The sequence below is a fragment of the Miniopterus schreibersii genome (genome assembly GCF_964146895.1).
Source record: "Miniopterus schreibersii genome assembly, chromosome: 2".
NCBI lineage: Eukaryota > Metazoa > Chordata > Mammalia > Chiroptera > Miniopteridae > Miniopterus > Miniopterus schreibersii.
Window position 1 is genome coordinate 109,327,181 of NC_138102.1, and position 23,480 is coordinate 109,350,660.

Sequence of the window (23,480 nt, forward strand, 5' to 3'; positions counted from 1 at the left end):
AAGATAAATAGTTTCACTGTCTTTAAAAACATCTCATTTTCATGTCATTTAACCATCATAAGTCTGTGGGAGGAAGTTCTATTTTTTAAAATGAGGAAACTTGAGTAAATAGAGGTTGAGTGGGTTACTTACGTTCAGGAAGCAAGCTAAAGGCATAACTAGCATAGCAAAGGCCAGAAAGAGGGTTTCTGACCTCCAGGCCTGGCCTCCTTTTATGACCTTCATCCCTGCCCCTTCTGGTATGGATCATTTCATGATGCTGTGCCAGTGAGGAACTGTGAGTGGCTGACAAAGAGATCTCAAGGTTGTTTGAACACCCAAGGCTTTATTCTTCCACAAAAAAATAAGGTCTGGGAGGGAAGCAGCCTGGGCTTGTAGGCTGCTTCCCAAAGTCACCAGACTTGGATTCTTTCAACTTTTTGTCTCACTATGACCCTCATTTTCTTGGTCCAAGATGGTTGCTGGAGCCCTAGTCATCACAGGTGCATTCCAGGCAGCAGGATGGAGGAAGGAAAGAAGAGAGGTGTGTCCCTTCCCTTCAGGGAGAAGTCTGAGGAATCTCACAGAGCACTGCTGTTCACTTCTCACTGGCCAGAATGAGAATGGACATGACCACACCTAGAGGCTAATGTAGCTCAGAGCCACCCATTGCTAAGGTCTCTTCAGAACGTTAGCGCCTAATTTTGCATTGCTAATTTTGTATTACTTTCAATAATCTTCATACACAACTTCTTTTCTTCTTTTTTAAATAGTTTATTGATTTTCTAGAGAGAGAGGGAGAGAGAGAAACATTAATTGCAACATCAATTGGCTGCCTCCTGCATGCCCCCTACCATGTATTAAGCCCACAACCCAGATCTGTGCCCTTGACCAGAATTGAACCAGCAACCTCCTGGAGCATGAGATGATGACCATCCAACTGAGCCACACTGGCCAAGGCCAGACACAATTTTTTAACCCATTACTGTGTGCAACTCACTACCCCAGGCATAGAAAGATGCCCCAAAACAGGGGTAGATGTAGGTTAGAATCACAAGGGCTCTGGGCACAGCCTGAGGGATGCTGATGTGCCCCTCCAGGCAGGTATGCCGTGTTTCATCTTCCCTCCACCTTCACCCTGGTTCACTGGGCGCACCGAGGTGGCATTGTTAGGAAGGTGTTGTGTGTGTATGTAGAGGCAAAAGGAAAAATTGAGAATCACTGATCCAGGAGGGTGACTCATCCAGAACTGGTATATTTTAGAAAACATGACTATTCCATTTATATGTTTAGTTGTGCCCCCACTTACTTCTGAAGAGAAAAATGATTAAAAATAGCCCCTTATTCCCAATGATTGAAACAAGGGTAAAGATGGCAAATGCGAGTGCAGAAGGGAGAACCTGGGTTGAAGAAGGCTATTGCAACTTCGCATAACACTTAGCTCAGAGCTTCTGTGTTGTCTTCGTTAAGAAAGGTTACCAGGACTCATTACTATGGCTATGCAGAAAGGGGGGCATGGCTGTTCAACAGGTGAGACAGTTCTTTCCTCAGCATTGAACTCTGAGATTTACTGTGACAGAGTTGTTTCAGAGGAATTATGTCATAAAGTACATGATGCATAGTAATACATCCGCAGAAAGTGTGAGGTGATCTTCAAATAGCTATTTCTTATTTCAGGCCTGGAAAAGTCGAGAGTTAAAATTTTAAATATCATTTTTTGTTGAATCTAAGATCCTATTGATAATAAATACATCACTGTTTTATGTATCACTAAGAAAGGGAAAACACGGCCAAATAAATTATGACTTCCTATAGACTGTAAGATGCATTCTAATTTATAAGATGTTAAAATGTGAAAAAAGTACATCTTAATATCAGTGATGCGTGGAACCCATTTAATGAATCCATTTCTGCAGGGAGATAAGGTAATATGGAATGTAGGCTCTCTCATGAAGTTAACAGAGGTCATATTTAAAGAATGTTCATTTGAGACATTTAGCAAAAAAAACACGAGAATCCCATACTAGTTCTGTGGTCAAACTGTGTGAAGTAGCTTTTTGGAGGCATAATTTCACCAGCTATGATTCTTGGGTCGAGAAGACTACGGGGAAGGCACCTATGAGACACACATTGGCCAAAGAACTAAGCACTGTCCTGGAGGATGTTGTCATTCCCTCCTAATTTGGATGGGATCTTAGGTTACTTAGCCTATTTCTCTGGGGGGGAAAAAATGCCTATTGCATCTCACAGGGTATTGAAATCAAATAAATTAATCACTTAAAAAAAAAATCTTGCCAGAGGAGGGAGTGGGAAAGGACATCAAACTGCTCACATACAAAATAATAATACTTCTAACCACAACATCCAACATCGACAGGAGCTTTCTTTGTGCCAAGCATGCTTTAAAGGCACTGACGGGTACCGCTGGCGGCCAGTGGACAGATATTCTTTGCTGCTCCTGCTCGGCTGGCAGAGCTGTTTCCTGGAGAAAGTGACTGAAAATCTCAGAGAGTTATTTTCCCGGCTCTCCTTTCAGCTAGGATAGCAGTTCTCAACATGTAAAAATACTTGGGGGTCCCGGAGACCCCTTTAGGTGTCTAAAAGGTCAAAACTATTTTCAAAACTATATGTGTATATAACCTTCAATGAATATACAGATCCAACAAAATACACGTATACAATCATTTCAAGATGTTGTTTGCCTTTCTCCCTGTGTTGTCATTTGCACTGATGATGCAAACCCAACGGCGGGTCAAAACACTGGTGGCTTAACTATAGTCACTGCATTCTTCACCATCACAAGGAGGTCTTTTTTTTTTTTTTTTTAAGTATTTTACTTAAGAAAGTCCATGAAGCATCAAAAGTTATTAATTTTATTACATCTTGACTTGGGAAATACACATAAAATGTTCCTACCACATAACAAATGATGGTTGTCCCAAGGAAAAGCATTTGTGCAAGTGTTTGAGTTGCAAGCTGAACTGTTTTTCCCCACCATTGGTTATTCAGGCTTGGGTATTTGAAAGAAATGTTTTTATTTATTTATTTATTTATTTATTTATCCTCACCTGAAGACATTTTTTCCCTTGCTTTTTCAGAGAGTGGAAGAGAGAGAGAGAGAGAGAAACATCTTTGTGAGAGAGACACATTGATTGGTTGCCTCCCCCCGAGTCTCAACCAGGGCCGAGCCTGCAACCAAGGTACATGCCCTTGGCGGGAATCAAACCCGGGACCCTTGAGTCTGTGGGCTGATGTTCTAACTACTGAGTCAAACCAGCTAGGGCTTAATAGAAATGTTCTTTTAAAAATGAAGTGAGTTAGTCATATCAAGAAAAACAAGATAGCCCGGCCGGGCGTGGCTTAGTGGTTGAGTGTCAGCCTAGGATCCAAGCCATCAGGGTTCGATTCCCGGTCAGGGCACATGCCCGGGTTGCAGGCTCAATCCCCAGTTGGGGTGCAGGAGGCAGCCGATCAATGACTCTCTCATCATTGATGTTTCTATCTCTCTCTCCCTCCCCCTTCCTCTCTCTGAAACCAATAAAGATATATTTTTTAAAAAAAGATATGTGCTGCCAATGATAAAATTCAATCTTTCAAAAGAAAGTGGAATGAGACTGGCGATAAATAAATGTGATATTTTTATTTTATATAGTGAAATATGTCAACATTTTAAAGATCTATATAACTCAGTGAACTAATATTTTCCAAATGACTAAAGCATATGTTAAAAAATTTGCAGTACAAGATTTTAATGTAATCACGTATGAAAAATTCATTGATACGCTTTCAGATTTCACACTGCAACTAACCTTTAAGAAACTTCTTGTCAAGTTTGGTGCAATATCAAAGAAGAATATTCACAATTTTCTGAGAAGACTGTTAGCATACTTCTTCCTTTCCAACCACATATCTGTGTCAGCTGGATTTTCTATATGCACTTCAGCTGGAAGAACATATCACAGCAGACTGAGTGCAGAAGTAGATATAAGAACACAGCTGTCTTCTATTACTTTTCTTAAGCTAAATACTGAAGAGATTTGCAAAAATGTAAAATGATGCCACTCTTCTTGCTAAATTTATCTTTGGAAATTATAGTTATTTTTCATAAAAATATTCATTTTCACATATAATGGGTTTATTAATGTCATTTTAAATGAATGACTAAAAATTTTAGAAATGTCTCAGTTTTACTTTATAACTGGGCAAATGTTTTTGTTTTTTTAAAATATATCTTTATTGATTTCAGAGAGAGGAAAGGAGAGGGAGAGAGAGATAGAAACATCAATGATGAGAGAGTCATTGATCGAGCCCACAACCCGGGCATGTGCCCTGACCGGGAATCGAACCCCCGATCTCCTGGATCCCAGGTCGATGCTCAACCACTGAGCCACGCCAGGCTGGGCAGGGTAAATGTTGATGGGTATAACACAGAGACAAAAAGCTCTTCAGGGTTCTCAATATTTTTTAATAATGTAAAGGGGTCCCGAGACCAAAAAGTTTGAGAACCCCGAGCTGGGACATTGTCAAATGACTCAGTCTTGACCAATGGGACCTGAGAAAAGTCTGGGTGGGGGAGGATGGGCATCTGAGAAAGGTGTTTCTTCTTCAGAAAGAAGTTCCTATGCATGGATGCAACTGTGTGGAGATGTGCTTCTTGTAGCACAGGCAGCTATCTTGTAATCATGAGGAGACAAGATAGAGAGTTAAAGCCAAACTGCTGGTAACTGAGGTCCCACCCAGCACCAAAACAAAAGTGTTGACCGTTACATTTGACTGCTATTCACTTTAAGAATTGCAGATAAAGCTCTTCCTGTAAGCTCCTCCCCTAACTACCTGAGGTGACCTCTGAAAATGGTTCACTATTCACTTGACCCAGAAGACCCCCCCAAATCATGCAAATCAAGAGGTTCAAATCTCCAAGTTCACTTTAAGAACACCTGTGAAACTGCCCAGGCCGTCAAGGGTATGCATATTCGGAAAGCCACCAAGCATCTGAGGATGCCACTTTACAGAGCAACGTGTGCCATTCCATCATTGGTAGGTGTGCCCGGGCCAAACATGGGAGCTGGACACAGGGTGGGTGGCCCAAAAAGAGTGCTGAGTTTTTGCTGCACATGCTTAAAAATGCAGAGAATAATGCTGAGCTTAAGGGTTTAGATGTAGACGCTCTGGTCATTGAGCTCATCCTTGTGAACACAGCTCCCAAGATGCGGCATGGAACTTAAAGAGCTCAGGGGCAGATTAGCCCACAGAGGAGCTCTCCCTGCCCACTGAGATGATCCTTCCATAAAAGAGCAGATGGCTCCTAAACCAGGAGAGGAGGTTGCGCAGAGGACAAAGGTATCCCAGAAGAAACTGAGAAACAAAAACTTGTGATGGGGGAGTCTATTCAGCATCAAATAAATGCTAAGAAAGGTAAGAAAGAAAAAAAAGACAAATGAAGACCTAAAGAACCTGAAAAGTAATGAGAGTTTGCATATATTGTCTCTTAAAAGCCAGCAATGAAATAGTGATAGAGAAGGCAGGAGCCAGAACTTCATCCCCAATTTTAGAAAAATTTGAAGGGGGTTTGTAGTAGCTTCAGTATTGTCTCTTTCCCCTGCTCCCCCTCAACCAATTCATGCCCATGTGGAACCTTAGTATGTGACTAATTTGGAAATAAGGTGTTTGCAGATGTAATTAACGTAAAATGAGGTCGTACTGGATTAGGGTGGGCCTTAAATCCAATGACTGATGTCTTTATAAGAGAGAGGAGAAGGGCACAGACAGACACAGGGAAGAAGACTGCATGAGGACAGGCCGAGATTAGGGAGGTGCTGCGACAAGCCAGGGAATGCCAGGATTTCAGGAAGGGAAGGATTCTCCAAGAGAGGCTTCAAAGGGGCATGACCCACTGACACTTGATCTCACAATTCCAGTCCCTAGAACTGTGAGAGAATCGATTTCTGTTGTTTTGAGGCACCAGGTTTGTGGCACTTGGTTGTGGCAGCCCTGGGAAGTGAACACAGGGTTCAAAAGAGAATCTTCATGGTAATTAAGGTTACAAAAATAAGCTATCTGAGAATCTAAAGCCTAGAAAAGAGAAAAAACCACTTCTTGTCCTTGAGTTCAGGCTCAACGTGCTTTTCATGAAAGTCAAGTAGGGAGTAGTCTCCTATGCTCACCCTGGAAAGAACAAGAAGCTGCCTCTTGGAAAGTTCTAGTTTTAGTTCTGCTTCCTGGTCCTAGTTCTGTTGGGCTATCGGGCTTTAAGTACCTTCACCATCCAGCACTTCAGTTTTCTCATTTGTTATGTAAGGGGTGTGGACCAGATGGGCTGTAAAATGTTATCTAGCTCTCAAATTATGTGATTCTTATTGGCTTATTTATGGTGAGAAAAAATTTCTGGGTAGAAGAGAGAGTTTTTAATGTTCCAATGGATTACAAAATAATAGTACAGATTTCTTCTTTGAAATATATTCCTGAATAGGATTGATCTGATAGCCGCGGCGTGGGGAGTCTACTGCAGGTGGGGTACTATCCCTTCGACACAGAGACTGCCAAGTTCAAATGCCTTCAGGAGCCAGACAGTAACACAAGGGAGCCAAACAGACTGGGTGTAATAAAATAGCCAGGGGTGGGGCTGCGGCGAACTAGAGGCCCTCGTGCCCTTACCCGAGGCAACCACTGGTCTGCCAGAATTTTCAAGTGAAGTCCCTCAAATTTTAAACATTTTAGTAATTAAATTAAATTGAGAAACCAATACTGCCAGACAAACAAAACATTTCTATTGACTTAATGTGGTCCCTCAAGTTACCAATTTGTAGTCTTTGCTTTAGGGCTTTGGATTCAACATTTACTAAAATAAATATGCAGCTTAATGAAATACCCACACTTTTTAGCAATCTTTGTTTGCTCATTTACATAAGTGAAAATAGTTTTAGGGGGTGTCCTAAGAACACATGATATTATCTCTGTCTTGTGGTTAAGGAACCAAAAGGAAACACGATTCCATTACTCGAAAGAGCTTCAAGCACAGCTTAGATTTAGAACTTAGATTTCCTGACCCTTCACCGGCACTCCATCCTCTAGCTCCTCTACCGCTAGTACAAATGAGAAGGTACCAGGCAAAAGCCATTTGCATTATGTCCACATGCACGTGAATTTTGGTACTGGAAGCAGCCCAGAGGGATACATATTATCTTAAGAGAAATGGTAGGTTGTGTCTGAACCTTGTTATGTATCAGGAAAAGAAAACGATTGAGAAATTTGGTGTTGGCTCAAGTTATCTTGTAATTGTAGGATGTGGTTGAAATTGTAAGGACCGAAATATAATCAGTATAAAAGGTCATTTGAACTAGTAACTGGAGAGCTACCAGGAAGTGATCCCGGAGGTAACTAAGTATGGTTATTTTTTACACCCATGTGACAATCTCCATCTGTAGCGGTTTACCTTATGTGCCAACTCGACCGGGCTAAGGGATGCCCAGATAACTCATAAAACGTTATTTCTGGGTGTATCAGTGAAGGTGGCTCTGGGAGAGATCAGCATTTGAATCAGGAGACGGAGTGAAGACGATCGTGTCACCAGTGCAGGTGGGCACCGTCCAGTCAGCTGAGGACCTGAAAAGGACAAAAAGGCTGAGGAAGAGCGAAATTGCTCTCTGCCCGAGCTGGGACGCCCATCTTCTCCTGTCCTCTCATTGGCGCCCCTGGTTCTTGGGCCTTTGGACTCAGACCGGGGCTTACACCACTGGTTCCCCTGGCTCTCCAGCTTTCAGGTTGGAGCTGTAACCGCACCACAGGCTTTCCCGGGCCTCCAGCTCGCAGATGGCAGAGTGTGGGACTTCGCCTCCATAACTGCACAAGCCAGTCCCTCAGAATCTCTCTCTTTCTCCCTCCAGTTGTATTACAGGTAAATAACACAATAATTAATAAATAATAATACAAGAATAAACTCTGTGTTTCACATACAACTGTAAACCTACTTTTGCTTACCCCTCTATATAAATATAGATATGGAAAAATATCTACAGATATCGATTTCTCCTTTCATTTATTTGCTTAATAACTGCTGTTTGAGCATTATTATATTTCAGGTAATATGTAAGCAACAAAGAGACAATAGGGAGCAAGATCGACATGGTTCCTTTTGTCCCCAAGTGCAGAGGCTGAAACAGACAAATAAATTAGCATGAAGTATGGACCCTAAATACACAACCCAAAAAGATGAATTAGTACCTGTGTCTCCTTACCTGCCAAACATGTGACCAAGTGTCACCTTGTTTACCTTGTCACAGTTTGTTTCTCAATGGAAACATTTGTCCCCACAAGGTATATTTTGTTAAATAAATGGAACTTGTTTATCTTACCAATCTGCTAAGAGAAGCTTTTATTCAGATAGAACAAAAGTGAGCTTTGGTCCAGCCTCTCTGAATAATCATAAACCACACATAGGTGGAGTTAGGTGTGATTTCCTGTACTTACCAACAGAAGGCACCCGGCTTCTGTGATCTGACATGGAAATATATCAGGTATCCGTTTCCCCCAATGTTGGAACTTCACCTAGACTACAAGAATGGCCAATATTTGAGAACCTCTTTTTCTCCTGTCTAAAATCCTGTTCCTAGCTTCAAAATGTGCATAGCACCATTTAAAACAAAGTAGTTTTTTCCCCTTTATTTTCAACTCACTCTGAGCGTAGTTAGAGAAGCCTTGCTTTTCTAATATAGGATAAGGGTGGTGGGAAGGGAAGGTTCTTAGTGCTTCCCACAGGACATACACTTGGTTGCAAAGTTTCTTGCTTGTGTTTTGGTTGCTATGTTTTTATAGTGTTTTCCAATGCTTTCAACTGCTGAGATGAGTTATAAAAAGAGATTAGTGTGTAGTGTCAAGTCTCAGTTGTCTGGAATTAACTTTCTCCTCAGTCCAGGTATGGGCAAAGTAAGGTTAAACTGCCATTTCCGAGGAGGGAGTTAAACCAAAGTTTGGTGTGACCAGAAGAGGCAGGAATGTAAAATCTGAGACTCCCTGGGAAATCCTTAGAAAAGGGCCTCTTCTAACTTGATAAATTGCACAATGTAGAGAGAGAGCAACAAAGAGACCGTCTCTCTCTTCCTCCACGTCTTAGTTTCAATGTCCCCTTATTGCTATCACTTCCCCCCGCTACCCACCTTCCCACTCTTCGGGCACCAGGGCTGCTTGTGCGGAGCGAAGCCCAGTCGACAGCTATCTCCCTGTGTTTTCATTTGAAAGGAATATTTTGGTCTAGCAAACTGATTGGATAACAAGATCAGGGACTCTAGGTGACCGTTCCATGACCCAAAAGCATGCCCCTCAGTCCATTTCTGAGACATTTTTCTGAGTCTTCTCTTTGTAGAATCGATTCTCATTATTCACAGTAGTTACCCTCTAGAAAGTCATCGCGAACACTGAATTAGTGGATCCTGATCCACTGTTCCTAGGGGAGAATCCAGGGTTAGGTTCCTATGATAATGGAGGTCCAGGGTACTTTCAATTCTTCCTTTCTCTCATTTTGATATTCTCAAGTTTTTTATATGTTAAAAAACAACAACTCCTACCTCCTGCTTCTCTCCGATTACTGCCTTATCTCTCTGCTCTCCTCAAAGTTCTTGCAAGAGAATATCATGCCTTCATCTTGAAAGAGAGGTCCCCACTTGCTCTCTCTCCACTTGCTTGTCTTCACTTCTTGCCCGCACCCATCAGGCGTTTTCACCCCCATCACTCTACTGAAACCGCTCTTGCCAAAGTCGGTGGCGGCCTTCATTTGTCAAGTCCCTATCCTTGTGACCTTTGACTTCAATGGAGCGCTTAGCACAGTGAACCCCTCCCGCCTTTGAAGCACTCACTTCCTGCACTCCCAGGGCGCCACTCTTCCCGGGGGGCCTCCTCCTCTTGGGGTGTTTAGCCTCAGCTTCCCTTTGTTTGACTGTCCTTTCTTCGTCTGTCTGGCATTAGATCATGGGGCCATCTTCTCTCCCCACTTTCACTCTCCCTGGTTTCAAGCGGACTACTTGTGGGCTGAGGATTTTCAAACCTGTCCTCATCCCGATCTCTCTTAAACACCGTTCACCCAAAGCCAGGTTTCTCTGCCTTTCCCTTATCCCACCACACAATCTGCAGCTCCATTGCTCTAATAGCCTTAAACCTATCCCTGCCCCGACACCCCCACTGCCAGTCCCTGGCTCCATCATCCATTACCTTCTATTAGAAATATTGCAGTAGGCTTCCAGTTTGTCTTTTGACTTTTATCTTGACCCTCTTCAACTGTTCCCCTGAGAGTGATCTTTCTAAAGTCCAAATCTTATTACAAAACTGTCCTGCTTACAGTTTTCCACAGCCTCTCACTGTCCTCAAGCTAAAAGTCAAACTCCTTATCATGTATCTTAAGATACATGGACCCTGTGCTCTGAATGACACTGAGATCTTCAACCAACTCTCTCCTCCCACCCCCTTCCCAGACTGGCCCCACATATATCATGCTCATATTGACTCTTTGTAGTCCCGGAAAATACTGCTCGCTCTTGACTCAAGCCCTCAGAAGAGCTGGTCCCCTCTAAAGGTCTCCATATCCCTATACCTTCATCTGGAAAACGACCACTCAGCCAGCTTAGATATCACTTTCTCCACGAGGCCCTCCCTGATGACCCCTCCTCCAGATCTAGGTTCAGGTCTCTCCTATGTACATCTTCACTGTATCCTACCTACCTCAACTGTAGCATGTATCTTGCTGTCTTATCATCGAAATCCACCATGTCTTTCCACCATCAGATTGAATATTCCTTGAGGATAGGGAACCGGTCTTGTTTATCTGTCATTTCCCTGTCCCTAGAAAAGTGCCTGGTACATAGTAGGCACTCAATAAATATTGGCTGAGTAAGTGACCATACCTGGCTCCTATTTCGGACTACTTTCTTTTGCAGCTCCTTAAAGAAATGGAATCAAACCATCAAAGGATATTGAAAGTTACTGTCTTTTGTGCCAGGTCTTGTAAGTGGGTGGTTTCTTTCACCTATCTTCACTTCTTTCCTCCCAAGGATAATAGCTAATTTGCTGAGCACTTGAAAGTGTGCCCAGCACTTAGTCTGCCCTTTGCATTAAATGCTCACAACAACTCTACAGGTAGGTGTTAGCCTTGTCCCCACATTACATACATCTACATGTAATGAGGAAGCTGAAGAACAGAGTATTTCCCCACAACCACAAGTCTAGTGAGTGGTACACAGTATTTTTCATAATTCAACAGAAACTAAACATGTAGAACACAGTGTTTTACTCTTGGGAGGGTTTAAGAATCTGGAACTGTCTATAAGCTCAGAAATTGACCAGTTGGCTGGATTTGGACTGTGAATAAAATAATGGAGAACCTGTATTTCTGGGCCTTTTAGGTGTCTCAGTGACTCCTATCCCTTTTCTATTGCCTGTGTGGATTCTTACAATGAAGGGGCTGAGTTCCAGGGAGCAAACCCGGTAGCGCTGTGAACAGGACGAAATGTTCAGAGCAGGCAGGTGCAAACATCCCCAGCGGCCAGCTGGCTGGGCAGTCCTGCTGCTGCTGCTCTTCTGCACCAGCCTTTGCTAACTACTCTCCACTCACTCAGTCCCTTAGCCTAGAGAAATATATTTGGGCACAGCTAAAAGACTCTCTCCTCGCACCTCCTTTCATGATTCCACTTCCCGCCTCATGAGAACTCTATGATCATATTAGTGAGTCCTGTTTATTTATTGACTGCATGCCAGCCACTGTACCGAGCAATTTGTTTATAAGTAATGCACTTAATCTTCACAACCACCATATTGAACTAAGTAAGATGATCCTATTTTAGAGATGAGGAAACCAATCCTCAGACAAGTGAAGTCAGTTACACAACATCTGTATTAGTTTCTATTGCTGTAACAAATGACCAAAAACTTAGTGGCTTAAAACAATACAAATTTATTTATTCTTCTAAATCTGAAGGTCAGAAGTTCAAAATCAGTCTCACTGGGCTAAAGTCAACGTGCTGGCAGGGCTGTTCCTTCTGGAGGCTCGGGGTTGGGGAGGGGTAATGTTTCTGACTCTGACACCCCTGCCTTCCTTATAGGACCCTTGTGACTACATCAGGGTCACCCAGATAATTCAGGATAATCTCTCACCCCAAGATTTTTAAGTTAATCACATCTGCAAAGTCCCCTTTTCCATGTAAGGTATCATATTTATAGGTTCCAAGGATTAGAGCATGGAGCTCTTTTTGGGGGGCTGTTGTTCACCCTACCACAATGTCACGAAGCATAACTGTAACATTCCACTGTTGATCCTACATCCTTCCAAGGTGACTTCTTTTTAGTCACTCAAAACTTGCCCACTATTAAATACTCTTAGTTAGGTGTGAGGGGACCACCTATTTCTGCCTCCCTCTCTTCTGCAGCTAGAGCAGGAATTCTCAATTCTGGCTACATATTAGAATCACCTGGAAAGCTTTTAAAACTTAGCTGAGCCAGAGTCCATCCCAGAGCAATTAAAACCAGTATTTCTGGAGGTGGGGCTTGAGGACTTGGCAGGTTAGAGCATGTCTACAGGTGACTTTAATATGCAGCTGGCTTTGGGAACCACCACACTCGAGAGAGCCCCGGACACTCTCAGAGCATGAAGCTATCTGAATCCAAGAAGGAAAAAGTAACTATAAAGATAAATGGCAAGAGAATAAACTTCAAAGTCGTTTATCTCTGGTTTGGCATTTTTGCCTGGGCCATGTCCTAGTTGCATGACCTTAGGCAAGTTACTTGATATCTCTGATCTCAGTTTTGTTTTGTTTTCCAGATAATAATAGCTCCCAAGGGTTGTGCAATGACTAATTCAGATCATGAATGAAAAGCCCTTCGCTGTGTGCTAATAGGCCCCCAATAGAGGGCAGTGTAGCCTTTTTTGCAACCTGCCCCCACCCAGCCTTGAGAAAGGAGGCTACTGAGCTTCTCCTAATAATAGAATTCCCTTGGCTCCAGTTTCCCAGCTCAGAGAAGATGGAATGTGTCTACTTCTTGGTTATGTCTGACTTTCACTTCCTCCTCACTGTTTCCATCCATCTTCCATCCTGGGGTCTTTTTGCACCTTTTGATGGCGCTGAGTCCAGCGGACAGCAAGGAAAGCCTTCTCTAATCCTCCAGTCTGCTTTCGGGAGGGCAGAGTGGTACTGGGTTTCTTAGTTGATGTGTCAAGCAATCAGGCTGTGCCCTGAAAAGAATGATTTTCTGCCCTTGGAAGGAAATTGCTCCCAGCATGAATTTGGGGGCGAAGAGCTGAGGATTTTCCTTTGGGCGGAGGGTGCAAGGAGAAATCTAGAACATGGCCGTGGCGGGGGAATGTTTTTAATGGAAAGAGTTCCCAGGGATGGAAGGAAGGGGCCAAACGGCTTCCTGTTAGGGATTTGCTCAAGTCGATAGTCCTTGGTGCTTCTCTCCCCCTCCTCCGCTCCTGCTAATTCTTGAAGGCATTAAGAAGGGCAAAGGGGACTGAAGGTGACTCAGCAATTGGAAGCAGGCACGGCTGGCCCAGCCGCCTCTGCCCCAACCACGGAGACGGGTTAATAACGTTAATGGAAAGCATTCCCGGACTGAATGAGGGAGCAGGGCCCTGGCAGGGTGACTTTCCATTAGGCGCTGCCAAAGCTGATGTCACTGGCGACTTTCATTTTGTTCTCTCCCTCTCATTAGGTGCAGAATGATGGAATAATCCTACGGGTCTTTTTTTGCCAAAGTTAGTTTCTCATTCATCCAGGTAGTATCCTATTTTCTAAAGCCAGTGCAGCTTTTACAGGTGGTTTGCATGCCCCAGCCATGCTAAGGAGCCAGCAGGCCTGAGCAAGCCCCGCTCAGCTGAACTCCACGCCAGGTAGTGAGGGGCGATAAGCAGGGACGCCCAGCATGGTCTCTGCCGGGAATTCTCGGCGGGAACGCAAGAGTCGCATGCACAGGATACTATCAGGGAGATGACTTTGGGAAGCTCCTGGAGCTGTGGGAGGACGGTGAGGTTTCTGGTGACCTGGGGGACATGAGCCCTGAGGACAATGGGTAGGACTTAGGCAAAGAGAAGAAAGACATTCCAGCTGAGGAGACAACATGGGCTGGGGAATTGGAAAATAATAACAAAAACCTGCCCTGGCCAGGTGGTTTAGTTGGTTGGAGCATCACCCCGTAAGCCAAAATGTTGTGGGTTCGATTTCCGGTCAGGGCACATACCTAGGTTGCTGGTTCGATCCCCGGTTGGGACAAGAACAGGAGGCAACAGATCAATGTTTCTTTCTCATATGGACACCTCTAAAATCACTAAAAACATATCCTTGGGTGGGGGTTTAAAAAAATGACAGAAACAAAGATGTAAACCAGCTGTTCTTTGGGATATCTTGGCCCCCAGACATCTAGATAGCTTCAACCCAAGCAGCGTTGCACACCTTCCTCAGGTTTCTGTGTCTCCTGAGTGAAGGGTGTTAGCTGCCTGAGGTCACCCCAGGCCCTGGGCTCTGCTCTGGCGTGCAGCGTGCCTGTCCCGCCTCGTGTCTAGGGGCCAATGAAACGCCCCATGATCAGGGACACCGAGCTCTGCCTCTGCACCTGCGTGTGGTGTGCGGTGTCCTTGGAGAGAAGCTCCTGGTCATCTCACATTCAACCACAGCTTCTGAGGAGCAAGGGAGCTGCTGGCCTTCTTACAACCCCTCCTGCCCTCTTCCCCTGCCACGTGCTCAGTGGATTGGGGGCACGTGTGTCCTGAGTGGATGGAGAAACGCCCTGCTGACAACTTTGAGACTGGCCACTGAGTTGATGAGCCTGTTATCTGGTTGAAAGATTGCAGGCTGAGGGTTAGAAACTCCCAGGGCCTGGCTGGCTTTTGGAAGCATCTAGGTTCTGCGGCGTTAATGTCCACACGGGCCTGCTTTCAACCGGGACAAGCTGTCCTCTGGACACTTGCCCCGATCAATACGCAGGTAGCTCGCTAATTTGGCCGCAGTGGTGGAACTGCTGCGGGACAAGAGCCCAGTTCTGAAACGCTGGCATAAAAGCAGCAGGTCCTTGATTTTTGTGGCACTTAGCAAAGTACTAAGAAAAGCCAAGGCTGAATGTACTGGGGGCATAGAAACGTGAAAAAAAAAAACCCACTGGAAATTCATCTTTAGAAAAAGACTCGGCATTAAAAATGTCCCTTCAGAAAGGAAGCGTGCAACAATGCACATCGCCTATTTAAAATTCCGACCAGTGCCTCATCCGGCTATTTTTAATGGAACTCTGTGTACCACCTACTGGGAAGATTCCAATGCGATGACTAAAAGTTCCATCACTTATATTATAGTGCAGCACGTCTCTGAATGCCAAGAACCTATGGGCACTTAATTATTTTTATTCCTTTTTCTATACTTTCAAAGTTAGCTCCTGGACTAGTGGCTCTAAGCTTTTAAGAATTGCTTGGTGGGCGGGCGGGGAGGAGGCTCCAGCTGGACTGGGCCCCAGAATTCTGCATTTTATTAAGCAGCCCCAGGTAATCCTAATAAAAGAAGTCCACCGACCATGATTTGGGATACAGCAGAAGATGACTGGAATTACGGCTGTGCATTTGAATTTAATATATATTGTCATTCATGACCTGTGACATCTTACATTCATCACTTTCTCTAAGTTGATCCCCCATGAGGTACATTGTTACTCTTATTTTATGGTCAAAGACTGAAGCTCAGAGAGGCTGTGATTTGTGGTTCAGAGCCCAGACACACGACCCACTATGTGATGGCGTCAGCATTTCTTTCTGTCTCCTTGTCTATGTACTAAATTATGGGAAGAGGGGGAGAAAATGGTTCTCTATTCTGTTATTCTAAATAATCTTTTTTTTAAAAAAATATGTTTTTATTTATTTCAGAGAGAGGAAGGGAGAGGGAGAGAGAGAGAAACATCAGTGATGAGAGACAGTCATTGATCTGCTGCTATCTGCTCGCCCCGAGCTGGGGATCGAGCCCAGGAACTGAACTGCGATCTCCTGGTTCGTGGGTCAGTGCTCAACAGTTGAGCCATGCTGGCTGGGCCTAGATAGTCTTTGGTCAGAGTGAGGCAGTGCTTGGCAAATGTTAAAATGTCTGGTCAGTTGGCCCAATGCAGTAAGCCAGGGGAGAAGAAGGGTTTAGAGCACGCTGTTGCCACTTGGGAGGGGCAATATGGAATCAAAGTCACTCAAGAGCTGCCTCTCCCAACCCTCAAACACACACATGGTCATGCCCTAACCCTATAACTATCCCTGACTCTTATAAAAAGGTTGGTGAAAACTTTTCTTCAGTGAGGTCTAGTATAATTTAAATGTTTGAAATTGGAATGCTATCCCCAAGAATGATCAGTTGACCAGAAGCTGTCCAGAAATCCAGAAAAAGAACTTGGGGAGAGAACACAGGATTGGGGGCAGAGGGTGGGGTTCTAATTCCAATTGTGCTTGATAAAATAACAGCAGCTCCCACTACTGGCCAATTCCTGAGTACCAGGCACTACTGTCCTCACGATAACTAACTTATTGAGCATCAGCATTTCCATTTTTCAGGTGGGGGTCCTGAGGGTCAAAGATGTTCAGGGCCTTGGCCACCCTGCTAATGAGTACCAGAAACAGGATTCTAACCCAGGCCTGGCAGCTCCCAAGCCTGAGCCCTGGGATTGCAACCTCCATGAGGCCTTGATTGTGAGGTAGAAATGAGATAATTAACATGAACATGTCACATAGCCATGGAGGTTTTGGCTCAGGTCCCAAACCTGGGAGCAATCCTTCACTCCTCTCTTCCTCTCACACCCATATCCAATCCTTCAGAAAATCACTCTGACTCTACGTCAAAATATATCCCTAGTACAACCAGTACTTTGCTTTCACCCCTGTGCTTTCACCCTGGCCTGGAAAATTGCTATTACCCCCTGTCTGGTCTCCTAGCCTCCACCTTTGGTCCCATGGTCTTCTCTTAACATTGTAGCTAGAGCGATTCTGTTAAAACATAGGTGAGCTCTTGTTACTCTTCTGCTCAAAACCCCACACTAGCTCACCATTTCACTGAGAGTCAAAGTTAAGTGCCTCTAGTGACTCATAAGTCTTGTGTGGTCCTCCCCCCATCTCCCATCCTGACACCCCACTTCTTTCTTAGATCTCATCTTCCCCTCACTTACTCTGCTCTAGCTCACTGATACCTCAGGCACACTCTCACTTCAGGGCCTTTGCACTTACTGTACCCACTCCCTAGAACACCTTCCTACATGGTTTATCCATGAGAGATACTCTCCAAGACCCCCAGAGGACGCCTGAAACTACTGATAGTACCAAACCCTATGTATACTGTCTTTTTTCCTATACATAATACACTTTACAGCTTCTCTGACATATTTGAATTGCCAGCATCACTATTCTTTTGTCCTTGGGGCCATTATTAAGTAAACACAAAGGTTACTTGAACACAAGCATCGCAGTGTTTGTGACAGTTGATCTGATAACACAGACGGCTACTGAGTGACTAACAGGCAGGTAGCTACAGAGTGTAGATACAGTGGGCCAAGGCATGATTCGGGTCCCAGGTGGGACGGAGCTGGACGGCGTGAGATTTCATCACACTAACACAGAATGATGCACAATTTAAAACTTATGAGTTATTTATGGAATTTTCCATTTAGTATTTTCAGACTGAGGCTGACCATGGGTGACTGAAAAAGCAGAAAGTGAAACTGCCAATAAAGAGGGACCATGGTATCTACTTCTTAGGGTGGCTTTCCTCAATAGCCTATTTGAAACTACATCCTATTCCCCCATTTTATTTTTTCCATATCTGAGATATATATTTCCTATGTGATTTTTAAATTGGATAAAATAAACATATCATCTTAACTATTTTTAAGGGGACAGTTCAGTGGCCTAAGGACACTCACACTGTTGTGTAACCATCACAACCATCCATCTCCAGAACTCTTCTCAACTTGCAAAACTGAAACTCTGTATCCATTCAACAATAACTCCCCACCCCCCTTCCCTCAGTTCCTGGTAACCAGCATTTTATTTTTTGTCTCTATGAATTTGACTACCCTAGGTACCACCTACAAGTGGAATCCTACAGGGTTTGTCTTTTTGTGTCTGGCTTATTTCACTGAGCATAATGTGCTTAGAGTTCCCCCATGTGTAGCATGTGTCAGAATGTTGTTCCTTTTGAAGGCTGAATAATATTCTGTTAAAACAGAGATTCTATGATGACTCAAGAAATAACAATGCTGGCCACCATTCATGGCCTGAACGCCACTCTGAGGCAGGCCCTGGGATACACCATCCTGGTCAACAGCCCTTGGTGTTGGCACTTTATCGGTGGTGAAACTGAGGCTTAGAAAGCTGAGTTTCCCCACCCTGATCATACAGCTAGTGGTGACGAAGCCAGGATTCGTGTCTCAGTGCTCTGAGCTGTGGACCAAATCTGGCCTGTTTTTGTACAGCCTGTGAGCTAATAATAGTTTTTATAATTTTAAAGGGCTATTTTTTTAAAACCCCAAAACAAAACAAAAAAATGAAGAAAAATATGAAACAAAGACCACATGTCAACCACAATGCCTAGAATACTTAACTTTATGGTCCTTTACTAAACATAATTTGCCTGTCAGCTACCCCTCCCTTTATCAGGGAGGGAGAGTCACCCCATAAACAGTTACTATTTCACCTTCCTTGACTCATTATAACCCTCAGATCTCTATTTCTAAATATCCCCCGAGAGAGTTGATGCTCATTTTGATCTTGTTGACAACACACAAGTGTGAGGCGAAGATGGGCTCTCTCCACAGAGCCCCGAGGGGACTCCGTGCCCTTACTGAGGATGAAGGGCATGGAGGCTCCAGCTTTGTTTGCCTCTCTTCTAATTGGCTTTCAGGATTTGTGGAAAATTTTCAGGTGCCAAAGATTTCTGGAAGCCTAATGGCTTGAGGAGAAAGTGGTCTGTAAAATTAGTCTTATGACTTGAGTGTCTAATTTTTGCTAAGTAGGTAAACAGGCAGGCATTTGAATAATGTCTTGCTTCTCTGGGATCATACTTTAGGAATGCCAGCCACCCGGCACCTAGAACTTAACATTGAAGTCCAAGGAAAGGGTCTCTAGGGACATAGTTGTACTTTACTCGAAGCGGGGACAGACAAGGACACATTCTTGGATCTTGATCTAAGCAATTGAGTATTCATTAGGGAGCAGACTGGCAGCAGCCAGAAGTGACAGCCGACAGCCGAGGGAAGGACAGCGTTGCCAGAGAAACACACTGACCGACTTCACAGCACCGTCTGAGGCCATGTGATGTGAGGGTCCTTAGGGTCCCCACACATCCCAGGGGCACCTGAGGGAATGAATCACAGAATGACCGATGTGCTCCATGAGCTGAGGCCATAAAGATAAAAGAATAATTCATGTTTTGTATACTCTGTAATAAGAAGGCAAAGTTAAAAATACATTTGTAGTTCTCAGTTGAGCTCCAACTTAAAAATGGAATCATTGGGAATTAATTACGCATTATTATGCATGTAGACTTTTACATTGAAAAGGATAATAGAATAAATAATAATGGAATAATAATAGTAAAACAGAATAAAAAAGGCTGATGAGGGTATTGAGGCAAATAAGGAAATGGGCATCAATAGATCTCAACAAATCTCAGCTGTAAAGTAATTTGTTCAAGATCACCCATTTAGTTTATGGACCAAACCAGTTCTCCTGACTTTCAGGTTAGCATTGTTTATCTCCAGAGTGGGGGTCAGCAAGCTCTCACCTGCAGGTCAAATCTAGCCTACCACCTGATCAGAAATGTTTTATTGGAACCCAGACCCCCCCCCCCCCCCCCGCCTTTAGTTCAATGTTGTCCCTGGCTGCTTTTGTGCTACAAGGACACAGTTGTGTTCTTGCAAGAGATATCACATGTCCCACAAAGCCTAAAATACTGACTCTCTGGCCCTTTACAGAAAAAGTTTGTCAACTCTTGTCCTAGATCTAGATTTTAGTCCCTGCCCCTCTACTTACTCACCTTTTTGAATATTATTTTTCACCTATAAAATAGAACTAATGATATCTCTGATTATTGTAAAACCCATTTGAAAATATATGCAAAATGCTATTTGTAGCTTCTGGCAAATAGCTGAGGTTCAAAGGATGAGGCAAGTGACAGAAATTCAGTTTTAACCCTTGCAAAGAAGGGACTTCACTGGCTGATGTTGCTGGCAAGGAGAGGAGAGCTCAGAGCACCAACGAAGGAAAAAGGGCACCTGGGCATCAGGGACCAGGACTGGAAGCTGAGGCCATTAGGACTTACTTTTCGATTCTCTCTGTGTCTCCGTCTCTCTTTCTTTCTCCCTCTCTGCCTGGGCTCACATTGCAGACACCTTCACCTCATAGCAGAGAACAAATTTACATCCTACAAAAGTCCAAATTTACATCCCTTTTTCAGTTAGGAAGTAAAGATCTCTTTTTCTCCTAGTTGTCAAATATCAATCCCTTAGATATCCTTTCGCTGATTGGCTTGGGTCCTGTCATAGGTCTACCCTGTAACCAGTCTCTGATGGCCAAGAGTCACCACATTATAGAGCTCTGTCTGTGAAGCAGCGCTCAGCACCTGGACATGGACTACATTTCCCAGTCCCACCTGCATGCAGACGAGACCATGTAAATAGTTTTTATCAGAGGAATGTCAACACAAGGAACATGTGTTACTCCTGAGCCACGGAGGTTATGATACAGATAGGCTTTTCTCACTCCTTCATCTCCATCTATTAATATCCTGTATATTAATGCCCAGGATGTCCCGGAACATGCGTTAAAGAAACCACTGACAGCTGATCCTTTAAAGACTATATGAAGCAAAACCACCTCCCTCCCCAATTCAATCTTGATCACTTTGGACTGTTTATGTGAGGAAGAAATAAACTTCTATAGTTTATTATGTGAGCCAGTATACATTCCAGGGCTAACCTGTGATAGCAGTAGACCTACCCTAACTAAAATAAGTGCTATGATTGGACTGGCCTAGTCCCATACCCATTCTTATGACAGGGGAATGGAAGATGACCTGAGTCTGCTACCAGAAGAAAGGAGAGAGTAAAAGATGTAGGGAAATGAAATTAGTGAACAAGAAAATAACTAGTATAATCTATAACAATTAGTAATGATTTATTTTGTGGTTTGTTACCATTAATAAAATACTCCTAATGTTCCATTATATTAAATATGGGTTTAATGTGAGCCTGTAATCTGCACATCAATATGTTTACCAACCAGGAAGGTTCTCTGAGCTTTGGTGTCCAGAGTTTTTATTGGGGTTTCATTACGTAGGCACTATTGAGTGAATCATCGGCCATGTGATTAAGTCAATCTCCAGCCTTCCTCTTCTCCTCTGAGGTTGGGCTGGCTCATAGCCCCAACCTTCTAATCACTGGTCTCTCTGGTGACCAGCTCCCATCCTCAGTCATCTCATCTTTTAATTTAAACTCAGATGTGATCCAAGAGGCTCATGAATAGCAAAGACATTCCTATTACATGGGGAATTCCAAAGACCTAGAATCTACCTCCCAGGCACCAGAGACAAAGGCCAATCAAATTCTTTATAACACAGTACATGGGTTATCTATGCAAGGTTTGTTTTGTTTTAGTAATTAGAGTTGGATAAATTAGAGTCTCTCTGTATTTAATCAAGTAAATTAATGCCAAGTAATCAAACTAGTGGTTAAACAAGGGCATTACTGTGGGAAGTTGTCAACAGAATTAACACATGGTTTTCTACCAGAGAATGGGGTGTTCTGGTGAAACTAAAACATATTATCTTGTATCTTTTCTTTATGTGAACCTGAAGCAGCCTCCATCTAAGCAGGAATACCGTCTGGGCACTTTGATTTTCATAAGGGATGTGAATTCTACCACTCACCCATGTGGTTTCCAAAGTGTGTGTGTGTGTGTGTGTGTGTGTGTGATCCAAGAATATGCTACTACTAATAGCTAACATTAGTGAATACTTACCATGTGTCAGGTATTGTATTAAGAGCTTTGTGTACATAATTTAATGCCACCCCAAATATATAAAATAAGCATTATAATCACCTTCACTTTAGGCCTAATTAACCTACCTAAGGTGACTCAGCTCAGAAGTGATGCAGCCCAGGTTCAAATCCAGGTATCCGACTCTCGTAACTACTTCATGCTCGAACACTCCTGCAAAGAGCCCAGTAAAATGGAAATGAGATTCAGGGGAGAGAATTGAAAGGAATGTGGTGTTTATTTACTCCTCTACATATTCTAACGTTGTTGCCTGACTTTTATGCTGGGTACAAGAAATGGTCTGCAGTCCTCCTCTGAATTCTTGAAACTGATGTGGAAGATACTGAATAATGCAATGGTCAACTGTGCCCGATAGATTGCCCACTGTGGAGATTTCGTTGAGTTTTACACAAGGTAAAAATGTTCTGTCTTTTGAAAAACTGCTATGGATCTGCTTCTCAAGATTGTTTGTATCTGCTGCTGTGTTGCCAAAAAATTTTAATATAATTTTATGCTCTAGTAGGGCAATTATTATGACTCCTTCTGATGGGCAGAACATTTGCCCCCACCCCCAATCCAGCTTTGTCTGTTTTTATTCTCATTTTATTGAAATCCTGCTTTTGGTATGTTGCTTAAGCCCTCAAGTTCTTTTAGACTACAGTAAAAGCCAACATTTTTGATATTTGATGATTATGATAAATTCCATCTATGAATGACCAAATTTTATGTTTAAAAATGTAATTAACATTAAAAGTATACTGAGCTTAGTGTAATCTTTATCCAATTATTCAATTTGGGGTATCATTCCATAATTCTAGGATGTTATTATTGATATAAATTATTAATTGTCAAGTAAGTATCAATTAATATCAACTATGGAAGTAAATGAGTGGCAGAGATTTCTAATTGATAATGATGATATAATAAAAACGATGACTATTTGTGTATTTATTCACTTAATAAAGATTAATGAGCAACTTCCCTATGCCAGATGGATAAATGTCATATTCTAGAGGAGGGGCTGTTATGGCCTGAATTGTGTCTCCCCAAATTCATATGTTGAAATTCTAACCCCTGTAGCTCAGAATGTTTATTTGGAGAGAGTCTTTACAGAGGTGATTAAGTAAAAATGAGGTCACTAGAGTGGGCACCAGTGTGACCGGTGTGCTTACAAACGGGGAAATTGGGACCCAGAGGCACACGTGGAGGGGAGATGATGTGAGACACAGGGAGAAGCGGCCGCCTGCAAGGGAAGGGGAGAGGCCTGGGCAGCTCCTGTCCTCACAGCCTCTGAAGGCACCAACCTGCTGACACCTTCTAGCTTCCAGGACTGTGAGACAATATATTTCTGTTGGCTAAGCCACCCAATCTGTGGTGGTTTGTTACAGCAGCTCTAGCAAATTAATACAAGGGGAAAGGGCTCTGAGATGGGAAAGAAGTTAATAAGTTCAAGGAACAGAAAAGCAACCAGTTCAGCTGGAGC